The sequence below is a fragment of the Tyto alba genome, unplaced genomic scaffold, assembly GCF_018691265.1.
Source record: "Tyto alba isolate M040663 unplaced genomic scaffold, T.alba_DEE_v4.0 Super-Scaffold_22, whole genome shotgun sequence".
Lineage (NCBI taxonomy): Eukaryota > Metazoa > Chordata > Aves > Strigiformes > Tytonidae > Tyto > Tyto alba.
The window spans coordinates 23,406,385-23,426,709 of record NW_024881296.1 but is presented as its reverse complement, the minus strand read 5'-3'; the positions used below and the strand labels follow the sequence as shown (position 1 = coordinate 23,426,709).

Below are 20,325 nucleotides of genomic sequence, written 5' to 3'. Positions count from 1 at the left end.
CACAAGCACGACTGTGCAAAGACGCTGGCTCCTGGTCTTTCTAGGAAACCTTTAATTCCTTACACAGCTCCAGCCCTCGTACAGCTGTGCGCGGGTATGGCAGATAGCACGGCAGAAAGCATCAACAAGAGCAGGCCCCTGCGGTGAGATTAGGCTCCACCTATGCCTTAGAGAATACTGGGCCCATTGAAAATTGCCCTAAAAAAGTTAGCTGAGGACTTAGGTAATCAATTTGATTCGCTGCTCAGACTGTCCTTTGCCCCCAGTTATTCATCACTGCCCTGCCTAATTCACCATAAAGGAATTCCTGAGGAACTGCCCTGCCGTCAGGAAGGCTCTGTTTATTCAAAGTAAAGACCAAAAACCACCAATAACTGAATGATTTCATTGGGCACAGGCTGCTTAATTTAAACAGATTTCTTTAGCAGAGCGACATCCTTAGGGGGGAAAGAAGGAAAAAAAAAAAAAGAAAAAAATAGAGAACAATTAAGATCAAGAATAGTAAAGGGGTTTTTTTAATTAGCCACCAGAAAACAGGCTCCAAAGCTAGGATAGACCATGCACAGTAAGTGCTGTGCTTTGCTGAGGATCCGTTGGCATTCCTGCAGAAAGCATGCACTGCAGTGAGAGGAACCACTGTGAGTTCAATACTGCAGGTCCCCTTCGGCTTTTTACACTTTATACCACATATGTGGAGTGCTGGAGGTGACTGGTGGAGAAATTAGTTCCCATCCATATCTTTTGATTAAAGTTATGCTATTTTCCCTTATTTTCAAATTTTAAGATGAGGCCCTTCCTGTCACAAAATGTCTGAAATATACTGGCTGATACTGTCAGAATACAAATTGTTATTAAAACAACACATGCACTGGCACTCATCTTGTCTTTTTAATATATTATAGCAGTATAATGGTTCCTCAACATTTTCTAACCCGTTTTATCCCCACTGCAAGCAACCGCTCTACACATCAAAAATACCAGCTGCTATAAGGCAAACTGTTTACGCTTGCAAATGGTATCAGGACTCAATATTTGCAGAGCTGTGGTATAAGGTGTTAAATAGAGCTTTCATCACTCTGTGTGGGTAACTGCTGTTTAACCTTGTTATTCCCCCCTCAGAAATTCAGAAAAGGAGAGTGACAGGGCAAAGCTGTACCAGAGCCTCAGAAAGAAAGGTGCACATTTAAAGTATTTAAACTCTAACCCAGTGATTACTGTACAAACGTAGCAATATATTTCCCAAAACATAACACAGGACAACATGAGACTAAAACTAAATAAGAGGACATTTGATAGAAAGCCAGGGAAAAACTGGAAGCGTAGCCCACACATTTTGCAGTATAATCATCTCTCTCTGATAATATCTTCCTCTTTCTTGCAAAGTCACATTAAAACATAGGTTGCATAGACACAAATAGATATTCCTCTACCACAGCCACTTGGCTTTATCATATCACTGAGTTCAGCATTTGTAGCTAGTCACAGCTCTAAAAAAGCATCACTGTAGGAGTCCTTTTCAAGAAATCCTTCCGCAACATGTTTTTCCTGGCCTGTACCATGTACTTAATGTCAGAGCCGCAAAATAATCTTTTCCAAATTATTTGTATGAAAGCTTCACACTCTATCAATTAAAGCAGGAAATAGGATGTTAAAGAAAAAGCCCGCACTCATATTTTTCCATAAAACCTTTGCTATTAATACACCCAGATTCACTCCATGCTGTGTTTGTGATTAGAAGACTTTGCGGAAACATCAGCTGGTTAATAATCATTTACATCTGTCACAATATCCCATTTATGCCTCAGCCTACATCCTTCCATTGTTTTATTAGCTACCTTCGATAAATGATTGTCAGAATTATTTCCTCTTTGTCTGCAGGAATAATATGAGGATGAAAGGGAAGAAAATAAAAAAACAGGTGACACTGACTTGTAGTACAATTGGGATGGCAAATAAAGAAGACTTTTAAATGTCTTCCGCATCGTTCTGCCAGTAAAACAGAGTATTTATTAACTAGATTTTACAGCCCAGCCTGCCCCCTGAGTTTTTCAGGGTCTGACCTGACCAGCCCTGGGTGGTTTGCCCTTTCTCAGGGTTCATCCCAGGAATGAAGCCCTGCGACCACGGCAGCAGAAGACATGGGTACTTCACTCACGGACACACCAGTGCTGCCAGCCGCTGCCCCAGTGGCTGGCAGGGGCCCGAGGCAGCAGGTCTCAGCAGGCCCCCAAATCAAATCTCCATCCTGAGGATATTTATATATAATTCATGATGACACCGCTACCCAGTCTGCAACAGGGACCAAGTGCAGAAACCTCTGCAGATGTTTGTTCGGTAAACGCACAGCTTGGTTCAGTATTTTCATGACCAGCATCACCAAAATCCCTGTTCTGCTGAATTCTGTAAATGAACAAAAGCTAGAAATCTCAGTTTTTCCACCGACTGAAATAAATTGGTAGCACAAAAATGCCATTTCTGACATTGACAAGAAAAAAAGGGAGGGAAAAGGGCAACATACATTTTGCAGGCAACCGAGACCTATGATCACATTTAGAGCCAGAACAATTTCCAGATTGCTTTGCCCCTTTAAAATAAAAAAATGAGGATTGCAAAGTGGGCTGAAAAAAGCCCAGGAAGCCTGAAGGGGAGCACGCAGGCACAAGGCTACACGGCCTTTGCTTTGAAGCCCTAATGCAGTCCTTGCAAGGATAAAAACCCCTCATGCCTCCCCCCTGCAGGGACACCTGCTCCCCGTCTCAGGGGCAGGGGGGGAAGCAACTGGGGCACCTTGCTCTAAGGCAGTTTGGGCTGACGGGTAATGTTACCCACCAAAAAATGCTGTAAGAAGATAACAACTAGCACTATTGGAAGTCAATGAATAGCAATGATAATGGAGGTAACGTTACCAGTGTCAGATGTCTTCCTTTAAACAGCCAGATTGCAGAGTCAGCCAGAGGCAAAACATGTTTCCAGCTGCCAGGTGAGACGGAGAGGAGAGACAATTCTTAAATACATACAACTAGTGTCTAAGGGCAATCTGCAATCTGCTGGAATTACTCAACTGATCTACTAAAAAGCCATTAAGCATTTCAGGCTGCTTGTCAGGCTAGCTTTTGATGATGCCTGCTGCATATTAAGACATTTGATGCACCAAAAGAGGCACTAAAAGGAAAGAAAACAATAACAATATGCAGAACATTATCTGAGCCTTCATTTGCGAGCAAGATAAACACTCAAGCCACCTCATGTTTTGTTTTGCTATTGAAAAAAGAAGGCTCTATTTCAGTTAATTTTCCTGAGTGCTTTAACTAATCAAGTCTTAAACACAAACATTGGACCAAAAGAGGAGAAAGCATAAAAACAAAACATCATTGTTTTTCATGGTGTGGAGTAGAAGAAATATTTGTGAAGTGCAAATAGTACGTGCAAGAAAACAGCACGTTCTGTGCTGGGGCAGGGGGGGTGGAAATTGCCATTTTCCCCAGCCAGAGTGGGATGCAGCCTGCCCATCCAGCCCTGTGCTGAGCAATGACGGTATTGCCATTTTCTAATCGATGGGTATTAAGAACAGACAATTCGACATGACTCAGAGTTTTGCCCCTTAAGTGGGGGTAGAACACCATGCTGCCCAGAGCTGACTTTTGGGTAGGTACACAGACAAGGCAGTGGTACCTCCTTGCTCCTTGCCTGCAAACAAAAGCACTCACTTAAAACAAAAACCTTTGCTGACATACCTGAGAGGAAGGACTGAGGAGCAGCCAGGGGAGACAGAGTAAGAGAAGAGAGAAGAGTATGTCAGCCTGACCCCAGGATCCATCAGGGAAGGGTAGAAGCAGACGGTCGGCTGCACCTCGAGACCTTGGTGGCACTGAGCCCTGCAGCCAGCAAAGCGCTCGCAGGGACCATGCACTCGCTCTCATCCTGTTACGTGTTCACTTCTGGCGACGTGTGAGTCCATGATGCCATCATCACAAGTAAGCATAAAATCGTACTTTTTCCTCCTCCCCCTTAACTGAGTACATACAAATGTTGGATTCCAATTTTCATCAAAACTTAGATGTCTCTAAATATGTTTCATGTCATTCCCCATCCCTCCTCCTCTCTGTTCCTCCGCAGTTTAACTCTGAGCCACCTCAGAGCAGGAGGAGCACAGCTCCAAATGTACAGGAGCCGGCCCAGGCCAACCTTGGGCACAGGCGACTACACAAGCAAGCCACATGTGGGCAGCAACCTCAGAGCCAAGGCTGGCCACCAGCTGAGCAGCAGGTATGGCCGTGACCACTTTTATACAGAGACCCAAACCCAAGAGCCAGCTTTCGGAAAGGAAAGCAGAAGCTGTTGCTGTGGTGCAGACCTCCCCAAGCTGGGCCTAAAAGCAAAAGTTTCAAAATAATTCCGAAGAAACATCCACGCCCGATCAAGTACATAGCCACAATAGGCAGCAGAGACCTCCCTCCAATACAGCCACTTCTCTACAAGTGAATGAGAAAGTATCAGGCCTTACAGTGTCCTACAACAACTACCTTAATTCTGGTTTTAGATTAATTTCACTTTGATGAACCATGATTTGAGAAACTGCAGTTACAAAAATGGAAAACACACACGAAACAATAAAGACTTGCTCAAAAGACTGCCTATGCAGGAAGCAGCTCCCAGCTTCAAGTACCAGATTCAGTACCAGTGGTTTGCACCTTTGATTACATTTAGCTTCTCCAATGGCAAACTGAAAAAAGTATTACTTAATCTATCTGGAATGGGTTGTTAAGACTGTGTGATTAACAAGAAGGTCTAACAAGGCCAGCCACATAACTGGACAAGACCATTTCTTTGTAACTACAGCAGGCAACCCCATCTTTATGAGCGTTAGCTCAACAGACATAACATATTCTACAGATGAAAGAAAATTCATATTATAATTCACACTGTGTTCACATTCATATTACAATTCATCATAAATATCTCTAACTACCACTGTTCATACAGTCTATCAAGAGGTATATCAACAGAAGTGTGATTCACAACTTCACAGGAATGCTGGTGGAAGGTTTTTGCTATCACTGTGAATGCTGATAATTGTATTACTCTGAGAATAACTTGCAGGAAGGCAGTGCATAGTAATACTAGATGAGTTTTCTGCATCTGGAAAAGGTCTTCTGAATCCACTGCAAATGTATGAACCTCCTGGACCAGTTTCTAATCATTGAGTTCTCACCACTTTGTGCAAGCTTACGTTTGCTGATCACATGTCAACAAGCTGCTGTGTTCTGTTAAAAACAACTTGTTGGAAAACAACACCTTGGAAATTTTCAAACTTTTCTTACATAAAGAAAAAAAAAAAAAAAAAAAAAGGTTTTGATTAAACCTTACTGGTTAAGCCATGTAAGAAGTACAGAGTGGTAGACCACAAAGCAAGTGTCATAAGAAAATAAGAAATTAAAATTAAACAACAAAAAAAAGGCAGTATGTCTTAGCACAAACGTTTGCGTGCTGTCCCTGTGTCAGACAAATGCTCTGCAGCATTTCACACATCAGAACAATAGCTCCCGAAGTGACGGAAACAGCACCATCCAAGAAGCCCAGCATCACTACTGCAGCGCTTCCCGAAACCACTACAAGCCATAAAAAAACGTGGAGAAGTCAGCCTGAAATGCCATTTTGACTCCATCTGCACAGCAACCAAACGGTACATGAGAGCCAGTGTTTGCTCCTACTCAGAGATGGCACGCAGCCCTGCCATGCTGCCCAAACCTCACGACAGCACCGCCCGGACACCCGCTGAACCACTTGCCTGCACCCAGCATCTCCAACAGCCACGGAAGAGGGGAGCAGGATTCATCTCTGATCTCAGCTAACTTGGTAAACTAACCAGTAATCCAAGTTCCTGCTGCAGGTAGTGGAAAGATCCAGGCATTTCAGAGACTAATTCATCCTCTTTTAAGTAAGTGCCAGAGACAGCTGGGTGCTTGTACTAGCTGTTCTCTTCTGAGTAATGTTGCAGCCAGAACATATGCATGTCTCCTCTCTTGCTATGAAAATACAAGATACAAACTACTCTACAAGGTTGTTTCAGGGCTTTTTTTTTCCCCCAATAACATACTCATTGACACTTCCAACTGCTACTTTTCCTGGAAATAAGCCTTTTCTCTTTTGTGACAAGTTGCACATCTTGCAGTAATTGAAAAAATGAGAGCACCAGATAACGTTATCCTGTCTGTCTTGAAATAACGCTCCTACTTCCTTTTCCAACAAGATAAGAAACATCTGCACATATGAGCATTACTACACGAAAACCACCTCTCTCTAAGGAAAAGCCTAATTTAAAATTCAAACAATTTCTACAGCTAGAAGAATCCTCACGGACATAGCCTGGTGTAACAATTCAGGTACATTGCCACCTGAGCAACGATGGAATGCTGTCGAGTCATCCAAATTACATGAAAGCTTTCTCTCTCATTCAGAGTCTAATCTCATAGTTGCCTTTTTTGCTCACCACGTAATTATAAAACACAAACTACATCATGTATTGATTTTCTTTCCTGTGTTTCTTGGATTCTTTTTCTAGCTATTCTTTCCCGTCACCTCCTCTTCCCGCCTTTCCCTACTCTCACATCAGTGGCACAAATTTAATCTGCTGAGCAACTATTCTCCATCCCCACTTGCTCTCCTGCAAAAATGTCCCACCACTTCTTCGACACAAGGCTGCTCCCTCCTGTCCCTGCCAGCCACCCTGTCTGCTTCTCCACTCCCCGCTTTCCGCTCCAGCTGCAGCCTGAGAACAAGTCCCCCCCCAAAACCTATCCATCTATCCGCGCGAGGTGACGTGGCAGGTTGGGTCATGCCCGCTTGGTTCACCTGAAGCAGCTTTCTGCTGCGGGCGCTGGTTTGAAGCCGGCTGCCCAGGAATGTGGGCAGCGAGCGGGGCTGAGCTCTGCTGCCACACGGCCCCATCCACTGCAGCCGCCTTGTTCACCCCACACCCTTATCTCACTGCGTCATTCGGCTGCTGTGACCTGGCCTTTAGGATATGGGTAACATTCTCTGCTACAGCTGCCTGCTACAAATCTCTCCTAGGGGCACAAGTGGGGATGCCTAAGCCGGTGCCTGCAAGGCAGCCAGACGGCCATGCTGTCATCCTGCAGGTTTATGTGGGCTTCTCCCACTCACATCCTTGGATTTCCTCTGCCCACCCCAACTTGCAGAAGCATCAACTTCTGATATATTTCTTTATTCTATCTATTCTGTGGCATCAAAACTAGCTTTGAATAATCTTTGAACAGGTATCTTTTTCTCTACCGTAACATCGTGGTGAAGAAAACAAAATGAAGCAGTGAATATAAACTTTATTACACAGAGAGTGCACTGATGCTCTGAAATCAGACAGTAAATCAAGATCAGTTTTCCCCTGCAACATAAAGTTATTTGTAGCTAGCTGCCTCCCTCCCTCTGGAAAGCCTCCCAAGCTAAATGCACCGTGACACCCGAGCTGCTAGTTTTTTGTTGCCCTGAAAAGAGAGAAGACAAGCACAAACGCGTCCTACCCACCAGCCGAGAGGAGCAGAGGCACTCCAGAGGTGATGCAAACCACCATGCAAACGCGGCGTACGGGCGGGTGGAGCGAGGTGCTGCCTGCCCAGCCCTGCCCGCACCGCTCGCACCCGGACCTTCCCCGGCCACTTCAGAGACTTGAACCACCATCAGGCCCTTTTCTAAGGGCATTAAGAATGGCTTACCCAAAAGAAAACTCCTCATGTATCTTGGCACCCCACCTTCCAGGGAGGGTTATCTTCCCACCGACTCAGCCCCACCAGTGGGCTCTCCGGAGGGTGCCAGCATCACAGGGGAGACCCCCTTTCCTGAAGCTGCTCCAACTGCTCCCAGTCGCTATCTGGTGACCCGGGCAGACCCCAGCACCAGCTGCAGCTGCCAAAAGGAACCCCACCTCGGAAGACTGCTGTTCCCTGCTGTGCCTAGTACCACACACACCCTGTCTGTCTCCCAATGCTCTGTTATCGAAAACATCTGAATGCATTTTCATGTAGGAACTCTACAGCAGCACAAGGTCTGAGAGCCCAGCACTCCTTTTCAAAAGCGTAAGGAGGAAGATACAATTTGTAGAGGTCAGGTACAGAAATGCAAGCCCCATCATCCAATTAAACAGATAAACACATCATAACATTCTGTAATTATACCCATCTACCATCTTCCTTTCTTTAGCTAGCATTATTCCAACTATGTATTTGCACATTACGTAGCTGAATTTAGCCGATAAACTCCTCTGAACGTGTGACACGTTCTTGGATCTTTACCAGCAAAACAACAGCTCCATCCTGTATCTTTCACACTGGTGCAACTGAGAACCAAAACAAAGTCCACATTTTTCCATTTGGCTGAAAAGCATGCCTGACAAATAAGTCAGAATAAAGCATCACAATGAAAACAAGTCAGAAAAAAAAGGCGATGAGCTTTGAGAGCAGCTCACACAACTTCCTTAAATAAATGGAAGTTAATTTACATTTCTTCTGCTCATGCAAATCATCATTTTGGTGTTGTTGGGCTTTTTTTCTTTTAGTAGATTTTTTTTTTTTTCAGGTGCGCATGAAGGAAGGAGCAATGACACTACAACTAAAAAGGTATAGGCACAAAACAATGAGACATTTTTTAAAGAAAAATAAAATACTTATTAAAATGATCAAAGATAATAATACCGTCTTTCACCAATTTTGTTGGAACATTTAGAGAACTACTTTGTTCAGTTACTTAAAAGACAGACACAGGGAATATGAAGAAATGAAAAAGAAAGGACAAACCTCTTCAGAAAAGAGACCAACAAATGGAAAGCAAAATATTCTTTCAGTATATAAAAGGCTGCTATAAAGAGATTTGGGCTTAGCTGTTGGCCAGCCTCATCAAGAACAGATGAGAAATAAATCAGCCTGATTTTCAGTAAGGAAACCTTTGTATAGATGTCAGTGAAAGCTTTTTAAGTATAAATTCATCTAAGACCAAGCTACTTTAGGAAGGTTACATATACAGACAAATTAGCAAAAAAAAAAAAAAAAAAAGGCAACGTGGGAGGGAAATGACATATTATCCCTTACAATGGTGCTAAAAGCCTCTAGTAACTGACTGTGCCCAAAATGAAACAAAAAATGGTTGTTCCAAGTGTCAGCAGGTTGGATCCATTTTTTACAGAAAATAGGCAAAAGCAATTATTTCCAAATAAATAACATGCAGCTTACAACTAATGGCTTTGAAACTTTTTAATACTGAATTTGCTTTAAAATAGCCCTTTCAGATTTAGACTACATTTTGGGAAAAATCATAGTATAAGTTTTCCATACGCTTCTTGCAGAAGTGTTTGGAAAAAAATATCCACTAACTGACAGTACAGTTCTGCACTTTTTGGGGTTTTTTTCTAATGAAAACTGATCTTCATGACAAAGTCAGTTTTCTGTATGACATATTTTGTTACTTTTTAGCCAAAAATTAAGCTGCCACTTCACAGTGTAACAGTTGCTCCTTTCTTTCCGCAGTCTAGACAGAAGCAGTGACTCTCTAGCTAAGGTTTCCAAATCCTTTCACTTATAAAACCTCGGTTTTAAAATTTCACAATATTTTAACTAGCGACATGGTTCTGACCAGGACTGCCAATAACCATAACCATTTGTTGCAGGAGGCAATGCTCAGCACTACAAGCAGATTGCCACCTCTGTCCCAGGGAGGCAAATCTTCCTCCAAATTGCCATGGGCAGGGGGAGAAATCAAAAACCAGCAGTGGATGAATGCTGACCCAGATCTCATTGATGGTAAAATCCCCACAGTGTTCAGTGATGCCAACACTTTGTCTAGGGAAACTATTACAATTTTCCTCTATCGTAACTAGTTAAAAAATCAGGCTGTTCACTGATGAATGCCACCTGCTACTTCCTGGCAAAGCATGTTCAAACAATTACACAGGGAATATTATCATAACGAATGGGGCTTTTCATTTACAAATCCAGAAGTGCTGGGCTGAAGTGGTATTTCTATTCCTGTTGGAGGGCAGGGAAGAGAGGGAAAGACAGGGAGAAGAGAAATGGGCACACGAACAAGAGGGCTTCTCCAGACAGAATGATGGCCAAGGAATGGGATGGGGCTCAGCTACCCCAAGCTCTATTGCTGCATCTTTTCCTATAGGCTGCACACTTGATTCAGCAGGAAAGGATTTCACGTGTGTTGTCCGTCAAAACACCTGCAGAAAAGAAGCAGCTAGTAAAGCACCAGAGACTGCTTATTTCATCACATTCTGCAAGAACCTGGAAGGCGACACAGTGGCTCAGGCTCACAGGTCCACTTATGAAAACCAGCCTCCAGAAGTGACCAGCAGCAGCAAAAGCAAAGAAATGTTTGGGGGAAATTACAGAAATACAGTAATCGTGAAGCAGTCTATCTAGAATTGCAGCCTATTCTCTTTTTTAAAAAACAAAAATATATGAACTAATGTTTCTTTAGAAAGAAAAGAATTTCAATCACCCAATCTGCGTTATTCAGAAAATCAAACTAGGTGATCACAGTGATCACTTCTGTACTTGCAATATATTAATTTTTAAAAAATGTCAAATGTCAACTTAATTCTCTGTGATTTTCTCCATGGAGTCCAAAGAATTTAAGAAACCCACCCTTCATCTCTTGGATTTTACTATAAATCTTCATTTACTGATTCTACAAAAGCCTTGGAAATCAAATATCTTTTCATTTCCAACTTCTGTGAATAATCAAAACTTTGTTCAACACTATGGCTTTTATTCCAACACACATAAATAGATTCTTGACTTGCACAAAACCTGAAACCACTTTAATCAATTGGCTATATATAGTCTGAATAAATACTGATTTTGAGATTCTGGGTATACAGCCAATCCTGTGCTATTTGCTAATACTTTGATCTAAATTCACATTATTTTAAGAAGAAATGAAAAATATTCTGGGGAGAACAAAGACAACAGTTAAGAAATTACAGCCTGTAAAAGCTAGAGGATATGTACATTAGCTAAAAATTCGACTTGTTCCAAAAGCATTTCAGAAGACAGAAATACATTTAAACTTATCATAAAATGAGACACAAATATTCAAAAATTTGTTATTTAGTTACTCCCCCAGGAATTCACTCTTGATTTTCCAGAAATCTACAGCTATATTAAGTATATTTAATAGCATTAGTGGACAGCATCAAGGTCTCATTGCGTGCGTACATGTGTAATGTACTGCTCCGTTTTCTGTGGCAGCATTATAGCCCAGGTGATTTATGTCTGTGTAACAGAAACAGCTATTCTGTAAAAATATCACAGGAAATGACACACAGGAAATAAACCATCACAGACATCTTACAATCATTTCCTAAGCTCTAGCACAGCAATCTGCTGAGCTCCTGAAACAACCCAGATGCTGCTGATGCAAGGAATGAACAAGCACCAAAAAGGCTTCCCTCTCCCAGCATGGTTTCTGGACCCTGGGAGGAGATGATGATGAACAAGGCAACAAGCTAGGGAATAGCTAGTCATTTGACACCTGGAAATAAGGTTTACTGGTTATTAACTGTTCAGTACTGTCATGGTTTATCTATGGTGGTTTTGGACAGATGGAAGGGACCTGCAGTGGCTGCGAAAACAAGAAAGCTGAAGATTAATGTGTGGTGAATGCTCAAGTAATGACTGGGGAAAAGAAGGCCACATGGAAAAAAGTTGCAATAAGCCTCATGCCAGAACTTTCTCATCTTCTTGTCTGTTTCCCTCATGAAAGGGGGCTTATAAGAAAGATGAAAACAGACATTTTAGTAGGGCCTGTAGCAACAGGACAAGGGGCAACGGTTTTAAACTATAAGATGGTAGATTCAGACTAGATATAAGGAAGACATTTCGTATGAAGAAGGTGGTGAAACACTGGCACAGGTTGCTCTGGGAGGTGGTAGATGCCCCCTCCCCAGCAACATTCAAGGTCAGGCTGGACAGGACTCTGAGCAACCTGATCTAGGTGAAGATATCCCTACTCATTGCAGGGGGGATCGGACTAGTTGACTTTTAAAGGTCCCTTCTGACCCAAACCATTTTATCATTCTATGATTCTATGAACAAACCCCAGCTCCATTTAGATACCATCCCATTAGCATGTGTTATTCTGCTCTAATGCTCAAAAGCATCCCTTCCCAAAAGCTCCTATTGCGTCAGGTAACAGACAGTAAAAATTCAGTCCCTACCCTCAAGAGCACTTAATTCAGGTTACAGCAAGATATCAACAGATGCAAAGAAATAACCATGTTTCAGTCAGCATTGCCAATGTACAACAGAAGACCATGTCCTGGAAGCCAGATGAACTCAGTAACATTTTAATATGGATTCTATTAAGGAATGCTAGGACTTAGCTCATGAGGGCTTAACTGAATGCACTGTATAGAGAACTGCTTTTCATCTAAGTAAATTTCGCCATTTAAAAATAGTCAGAAAATGAAGAAACATCTCAGCTTACCATCTCATTATTGCTCAATATTCTACTATTCCTACCCACCCTTCATACAGCCTTTTAATGGAAATTAAAATGCATGAAAACCACATCTGCAGATATGTATGCAGTATATTTAAAAAAATGCATCTGACATCAGTGTCCTAGGTGAAGAATCAGTACGAGACATCTTGATACTATTATTTTCTAGGAAAAAAGAGCAGAAATATTCTATATGAATTTGAATACACAGAGGTCTACACAAGCAGATTACACTGACACACATTTTAAATGTAATTATTTCTTGCATTTTTTTTTCCTTTACCCACTAAAAGAATTAGCAGGGCTGTTTCAAGACAGCAATCAGGACAACATCCATGTCATCCTATGACACATTTTTTCCCCCCCGAGACAGAAGTCCTTTCCTCGAAAGATTTCATGTGCAATCTACCATTAAGTACATTGAGGTCACACAGCTGGTGAAATACCTACAGCATATCAGCTAAGCAGCAAAGAAATATAAGACTAGTTTTACTATTGTATACCTTAAAAGTCAAAAGGTACTGTTAATTTTCGTCTTAAGTGAAAGTTAGTCTGACAGTAAAAACATCCTTTCCTGTAGACATAAAAAAAAGGAAGTTTTGAGAAGACCAGTATAAAATTTTCTGTAACTAGGTGAAACTTCCCACTGTAAAAATAACTATAATTTTCTTCAGGTAACTGAAAAAGATACTTAACACTTTCACTATTACCTACAAACCAAGGAATCATAAAATACACACACGCTGTATAAACACTCAAACCATCTTAAAACATCATGGGTGAAATCCTGGTCCCATTAAAGCTGATGGCAAAAGTCCCACTAACTTCAATAGCGACAGAATTTCACCCCTTGTGCCAACTCATAAAGCAGAAAAGGGTGAAGAAAAGGCTTTGAAACATAAAACTAAAACAATAAATAAGATTGCTTTAATCACCACTTCTGATGCCTTCGATCTTCCACGCAATTTCTGCCTCTCCTTCTGATATGCCAACAAGCTGAAGGGTCAGTGCTTCGGTGGTTGATTTATTGGTCCATGTGATACAGATTTGGACCATGCCCTACCCTTTTCACTGTTTCACGCCCAGCAAAGCACAACACAGCAGCTCTTACACCAGTCACATTTTGATAGTACGGGAAAAGATGCATGATGTGAAAACTCAGTTTTGCAGTGACTCAATCCAGAGTGTTGCACTTCCTAAAATTGGGTGGGGGGTGAGGGGTGAGTGGGGGTGTTAGTTTTGTTTTTTTAAGGTTAGAGGGAAGCTCCTCAGTGAGCAGTGTGCAAGATCCCTTATCAGCAATGCAGGAAAGTGGGTGGCACCATTTGGTTCCCATTCAAGTTCCGCTCCTGTCCCAAATGAAAGGGAGTTTTGCAATTATGTTGTTACCTCTGCAGAGACTTCAAAGGAAGAACATTTCTGGAAATCAAATGACTTAGTAGGTCCAAAGGGAGAAATATACCTAAAGGCCAAATGTCTTCCATAAGATACTGGACTCTAACAGCAGCTGTTACTCATAAACAAACTACTGACTCCTGGGTCAACCTACACAGCAACTGGACCAGTATAGGAAAAGCAGAGCTTTCACTCCAGACTTTAACGACTGAGCTAACGTCACATTTACTGGTCCAGACACCTGAAAACTAAATACTGCAGCATTGTGGGAATTTCTACCAGATCAGTGTTTCTCCAGGGAAGTGCACTGAACTCCAGGACTACTGAACTATTACACATTATGTTTTCTTTTTCTACAAAAAAAAAAAAAAAAAAAGAAAAACCAAACAAACAACTTATTTTTAATTATGTTTCTAAAAATCTCAAATTTAGCACACCTCTTTTGTTCAGTTCCATCAATAACTATTTTTTAAATGCCAACAACAGGCCCGACAGAACAGTGCTTAAAATTTCAGGTCACACAAATGTATTCAACATTTGGACAGGACTAACAGCAAATATCAAGAGACAACATTTTCTTAAATGTTGTCTTTTAGAGAGAAAAAAATCCCCCCACAGATTTCTTTTTAATATTGTCCACGATACTTCTATAAGACATCAAAGGTTGTATAAGGCACAAGCATGTGAAAAGAAACATTGACTCTGTTTTGAAGTGAGGATACTCAATATCCACTAACCATTTTCTTTTCTAGCTCTTCTATTTCCAAGACCATTTTGCTACCCTATTTAACATTATCCTGTATTACACAGTTAATTATTTTGAAAGACGTCATTGTCCAACGTGAAAATGTAACATGGTTTTCAAGAGATTAGCTCCATATGCAAATTCAGCTGAAGACTGTAAGGAACATTTGACATACATAATTTTAAGAAGAAAAAAAAAAAGAAAAAAAAAAAAAGAAGAAAAGATGTCTCTGACATATCAGGATAGAAGACAATGTATCAGTACATCACACTGTAAGGTTTCACAGGACAGTGGAAAGAGGGAGCAGAAATGAGAACTCATCCTCAGCAGGAGAATACATGTCCGTAGACTGTTGCTGACAGTGGTAAGGCTCAGATGGGGGAACAAAGATCTACCCTGACTGACAGTGAGCTCAGTTAAAATGCCTCTCAAAGAAGTATAAACACAAATATTCCTCCTGCTCCTATGCTCACACACAAAGCGCCACTGCTTCTGCTCAAGACCTGGACAGACAGATCAGGAAAAACTTGGGGTGATGCTCACTGCTTAGCAGCTGTGTTACCCACACATAGCAACCCCCTGCCACCTCACGTTACAGAGAAGGATGATGAGCTTCCAGCACAACAGATGAACTACCTCTGGCTGGCTGCAGAGCAGGAGTGGGTACACAGGTATTTATCCCAGCAGGGCCGCAGGTCAGCACCCCATGCTCCCCTGGGAAGTTGCATCCCCCTCCCCACAGCACAGCCCAACAGCTCCACGGGGGAATTGCACCATTTTGCCCCTTTCATCCCAGCATCTTGCCAGCAGTGCCAGCTTATAGAAGCATCCAAGTGGGTATATGTAAGAGGGAGAGCTGCCCTGTGGCTGGAGGGTTGCAACATTAAACTTTATCAGGCTTCCTTAACTTTTTGGTGTCATCTTTGGTAAGGCTGATGATTCTTGCTGCTGGTGCAGCCAAGCTGTGGATCAGTGGAGGATGAGGTCGTAACAGGGAACACCAAGGCAACAGGGAAATCAATGTACAATTAGAAAATAAGGGTAGGCAGTAACTACAGCTAACCAGCTTTGGAGACAGGAATGTTATCTCAACTTGAAGTCTTTAGGGCCATATATATTCCTTCTAGGGTTACACTGCAGAAAATGCATACTTTTTTCATCAGATTGATTTTTTTTTAGGAAATCAGTAACTCAGTAAAGCTGAGTTTATCCACTGTTGCCTGTCAAAAAGAAATTGTTTCCTGAATACAGGGCTAAAACAGCGGGCCACAAGGCTTCCCTCAGTAGACCAGCATTTTTTACTGCTTCCTCAGCCTTTTTTGCACTTTTCCTCTTGTATACTATGCCTGAACATTAGTCACAGGGGTCCAAATAGCCACAAAGCTTCTTTTTGCCATGTCCCTACCTTGTTTTGCATTAAGTTTGGATGTACACTGTTGGTACCAATATTATATTATAGAAAGAGTTTTTAAGATTGCTCTGTTCCACGTTTTAAGTGAATACTGGTGTGTATTCTCACGTTTGATTAGCTTCTTGATCATTCTATCACAAATTTGTTGGGCTTTTTTCCCCCTGGGTCTACAAACTTTTGTTTGGCATTTTCTCATCCAATCAACCACATGAGTAAGACTTTCACTTGGAAGGGAGATAAAGAACCAAGCCTTGTTTTTAATTACTTCAATTTAGGAAAAATTTGCTGCAAGAGTCTACAGATGGAGTTATGATCATATCTTAATCGAACATCTGAGTCCACAGTCTTAGTGCATATGCCAGCAATGCTGGGCCATAATTAAACAGCTATTAAAGTAAGCACACGGTGACCTACTTATCTCAATTATACATCAGTTTTGCTTCAAAAGAGGCTCTTCTGAAAAATCAGGTGTCCGTCTTCCTCAGGCTATACCACCATTGAAGATCCAGCATGAACACATACCAATTAGGTACTTCACTCTTACCACCTTCAGCACGTCCATATCTCATGCCAACCAGCTCTCTTCCTAACTCAGGTTTGCTACACCTCACACATGCACACAAAATCACTCTCCAGAGCAACTTAAGAGTCGGTGTGTAGCATGGGCGTCTGTGCTTGTGTCTTCTGATTGATGCCCAAAGGCAGAGAGATGCTTTGAAGACTACATGCAACGCACAGCAAGGTGGTTCTTCGGTAGCATGAGCCAGGAGCCCTCGGACCTGGGGAATCGGAGCCCACTGCCCTGCAAAGGGGAACGACCCCCATGTCTCTGTCCAGCAGGAACTCCAGCCAGCCAGGAAGGGCTCACTCCATCAGAACCCAAGGAAACGCACCCTGCCAGGTACCTTCTTAGTGCCCAGCACACGCTGCCCCTTTTCAAGCACACTCTAGCCTGGTAAACCAGCACAGGGCCCGTAGGATCCCAATGCCTTCCAAGTGAGATTAAGTTTTAAACCACTTTTACCTCCAGAACATACTTTGCTGAAGTCCAAGAGGTTATTAACACTGACAGAATCTGCACAACTCTGCCTGTACAGGCCGGTCGCTGTAACAAAATTCAGCTGCAACATAAACGCAGGAACAATCAAACTTGTTACTGCAATTCACCAAGTAATTTCAGGTTGTAAAACTGAACAGACGGCACTTGTGAGCTTTATTCAATATCTTGGACTTTTTAATTAGATTCCTGTTCAAGTCAGTCTGCTGGTCTACAGCAGGAGACCCCAGGTTTCAAAATAACCCTAGGAATCCCATTGCTCTGTCTGATAGAAACCACTACACCAGGGACCTGCTGCAGGCCCAGCTCCTGCTGCTTCCACCCCAGGAACCAGTCAGCAGGTAATTAAAAGAGCAGAATTAAAGGGATAGTCCAAAAATGCAGCTACGCCTTAGCCAAAATGCAAATTAATGCTGTAATGCACCACACTGCTTTATAATTTTAGGATGTTCTTAGTATGTTTATCATTAGGAATCAGTATGCTGTAATTTTCTCTTCCATGTCTTCACATGGTTCTCAAATTCACCTTCTGCTGCCGAAAAACTCACTCTGGGTTTTCAATGCTTTTTGCAAAGCTGCAGGTGATCACCATCAAAATGAAACAAAATGTACTGGTTGGTAAAAGCTTGAAGAACTTGCAAGGCAATAAATAGCGCACCCATCCCCCAGCACTGAAACATGGCAAAAACCACAGGCAGGCTCCAACAGTTGTGGGACCCAATGCCCCAACAAATGTTAAGTCTCATTAAATTTTAAAATCAGGTCCAATACTTCCTTTTACCAATACAGACCAAACAAAACAAAACAAAAAAACCCAAGCCCCCAACAGATTGACTGGCATGACACTTTTTATGAGTGTTGCAGTGCATAACATCTCAGTGACACTTTTAACCTGAGGCAATAGAGCATGGCACAACATGCTGGAACAGTAAGTCTAGTTGTATCAATCACAATGGCACAGCATCACAGCTGTTCTTTTATCAAAATCAGTTAGAAGTTGATTATTCTGAGGTTGTTTGCTTGTACTACTTTACCTTTTTGAGGAGAGAAAACTCTGTAATTCAGAAGATCTTCTAGACTTTTGTAATCATGTTCAATATAACACTGATCACTCCTGCAAACGCATTTTCATTTTATAATGTATCCTGAATGTATAAGCTAGCATTAGAAATAACCTGTCTGTTTTAGAAAAGAATGGGCCAAATACTCTGCTAACCAAACAACAGCAAATGCAGAGCTTGTTCATATTTACTTCTGTGGCATTGGTGCCCTAAGTTCCTTCCAAGTGGCAACTCTAAAATCATTACAAAATGTAGCAATGCTTTATTATATTTTGACTTTAAAAGACATAAGGAGGTTACAAAATAAACCGAATATATATATATTATTTTTTTGACTGTTCAAATATCATATAACAACCATCTCTAAGAGCCACCTACCTAGTGTGTGTGTGAGTTGGAAAAAAACCCTGCAACTTAGAGCATTCCCTTGTTGATTCAGCACAATTTTTCCCCAAAGTATTTTGTCAGGCAAGAAAAGCAATACTGTCCTAGCACAGCATAAGACCAAATCTCTCTGGAACTGCAGCGCTGGCCAGTGGATATGTTTAAGATCACATCGGACAAACTCCTGGGGAATGAGGATGAACTGGATGTGTTGAGGTCCAACCCTGCTAGGACTTTGTGATGTGCAGAATTGCCCATAGGCCTAAACTTCCTAAAAGGTGGATTTGTCAGGGTTGCACAGTGGATTCCTGCTAAAAAGTCCAAACACGTCTGCATTTTGTGTTAACTAGTAGCATACATGGTGTAGTGGACAGCATAGTATTGACGACAATGTAGGGTTTCTTCAATTAATAACAGCAAACAGTCTGAAACAATTAAAAGTAATGAGATGTTGAATACACACTCTCATCACCTTTTTATAAAACATCATGATTAAGTCTTTAAAAATCTCTAAAACAGCCCCTCTATTTCACATGACAAAAATAAGTGGAGTGGAGGAAACCTGCCCTCCCATAAGCTCAGTCACACCAGGTCTTTGAAACCCTCAACCAAAGCATCTCTCTCTCTCATATGCCATGCGTAAGATTTGTGACTACAGCAGAAAGACATCTGATGATCACCAAAACTAAACTTTAATGCTGCTTTGTCCTTTGGGGGCAGTGAGACATCAGGAGTAGGGCATTTCTTTGCCGGTAATTTGCTGTATAATTCTGGAATGATGCAGTCTACACAAGAAATTGCTCATCCATTCCCTCTCCTTTGACAGAAAGACATCTACCACATCATAACACTCTTAATAGCTGGGCAGGGAAAAGCCTAAACCCCTCCCTCTCCCTCCTTAAGTTAAGTATAGAAAACTGCATCTGTGCTATTTACAGATTTGGATGCTTGTTTGGACTGAAGCTTTGTAAATACAACTTATTTTGAAGTCAGAGGCATTAAGAGTTGGATGAATGCCTTGAGAGAAACAATTCAGATAGCCTATGTTTCCCTCAGCACTGGTGTTCACTACTGGTTGACTCTAAAATCTCAAAGGCACCCAGCCAATATGAATGAAATGTTAAGACCCAGGGACCAAAGCTGATTTTAATCTGATTGTATCTGGACCTTGGCCTTTAACTGCTTCATAATCCAATTCATACACTCAGAAATTAAAAAAAATGACAAAATACAAACAGACAAACCTGGAATAATTCATTTGCTCTCCACATGCCTTGTTTCCCTCTGCATCCTATGCTGAAAGCACAGAGGGTGGGTAGGGTGTACTCTCAACACTGTCCTTGCCGCTTCATGAGCTGAAGACTTTTTTGCTGGAATTCTATTCTCATAGCACCAGGCAATCTGAAAAACAAAAACTGTTTTGTTAACACATGTATCCCTAGATACATTAGAAATTAGTTTCATTCTGACCCACTGCCAACTAAATAATTAACCTTTCCCATGCAAAGTCAACATTCACATGCAAAAAAAAACAGCTACAAACATCTCCACTCAATTCATACCTCACACGTTCTGCATGCAACACTAAGGCGCAGCAGCTAAAAACTTATTTCTGTATACAAATGGAAGTCAGAGACCGGTAACACAAGACATTACAAACACGTGATTCAAGAGGAGTTTTTGTTAAGCTGTCCAAGTTTCCATCTGGGAAACACACAATCAGGAAAGGTGGCTTGAAACAGGCCAGCACCATCAG

The 20,325-nt window shown here is 41.7% G+C and overlaps 1 protein-coding gene across 5 annotated transcripts in view; it reads right to left on the bottom strand.

Moving 5' to 3' along the window:
- The window catches only part of TIAM2 (TIAM Rac1 associated GEF 2), a 174,945-nt gene that overhangs the window by 121,867 nt on the left and 32,753 nt on the right, over nucleotides 1–20,325 (bottom strand). For all 5 annotated transcript variants that reach the window (XM_042795773.1, XM_042795771.1, XM_042795775.1 and 2 more), the window contains exon 2: nucleotides 19,814–19,970. The gene's annotated coding sequence lies outside the window, so the exon portion shown is untranslated. The remainder of the gene's footprint in view (nucleotides 1–19,813; nucleotides 19,971–20,325) is intronic.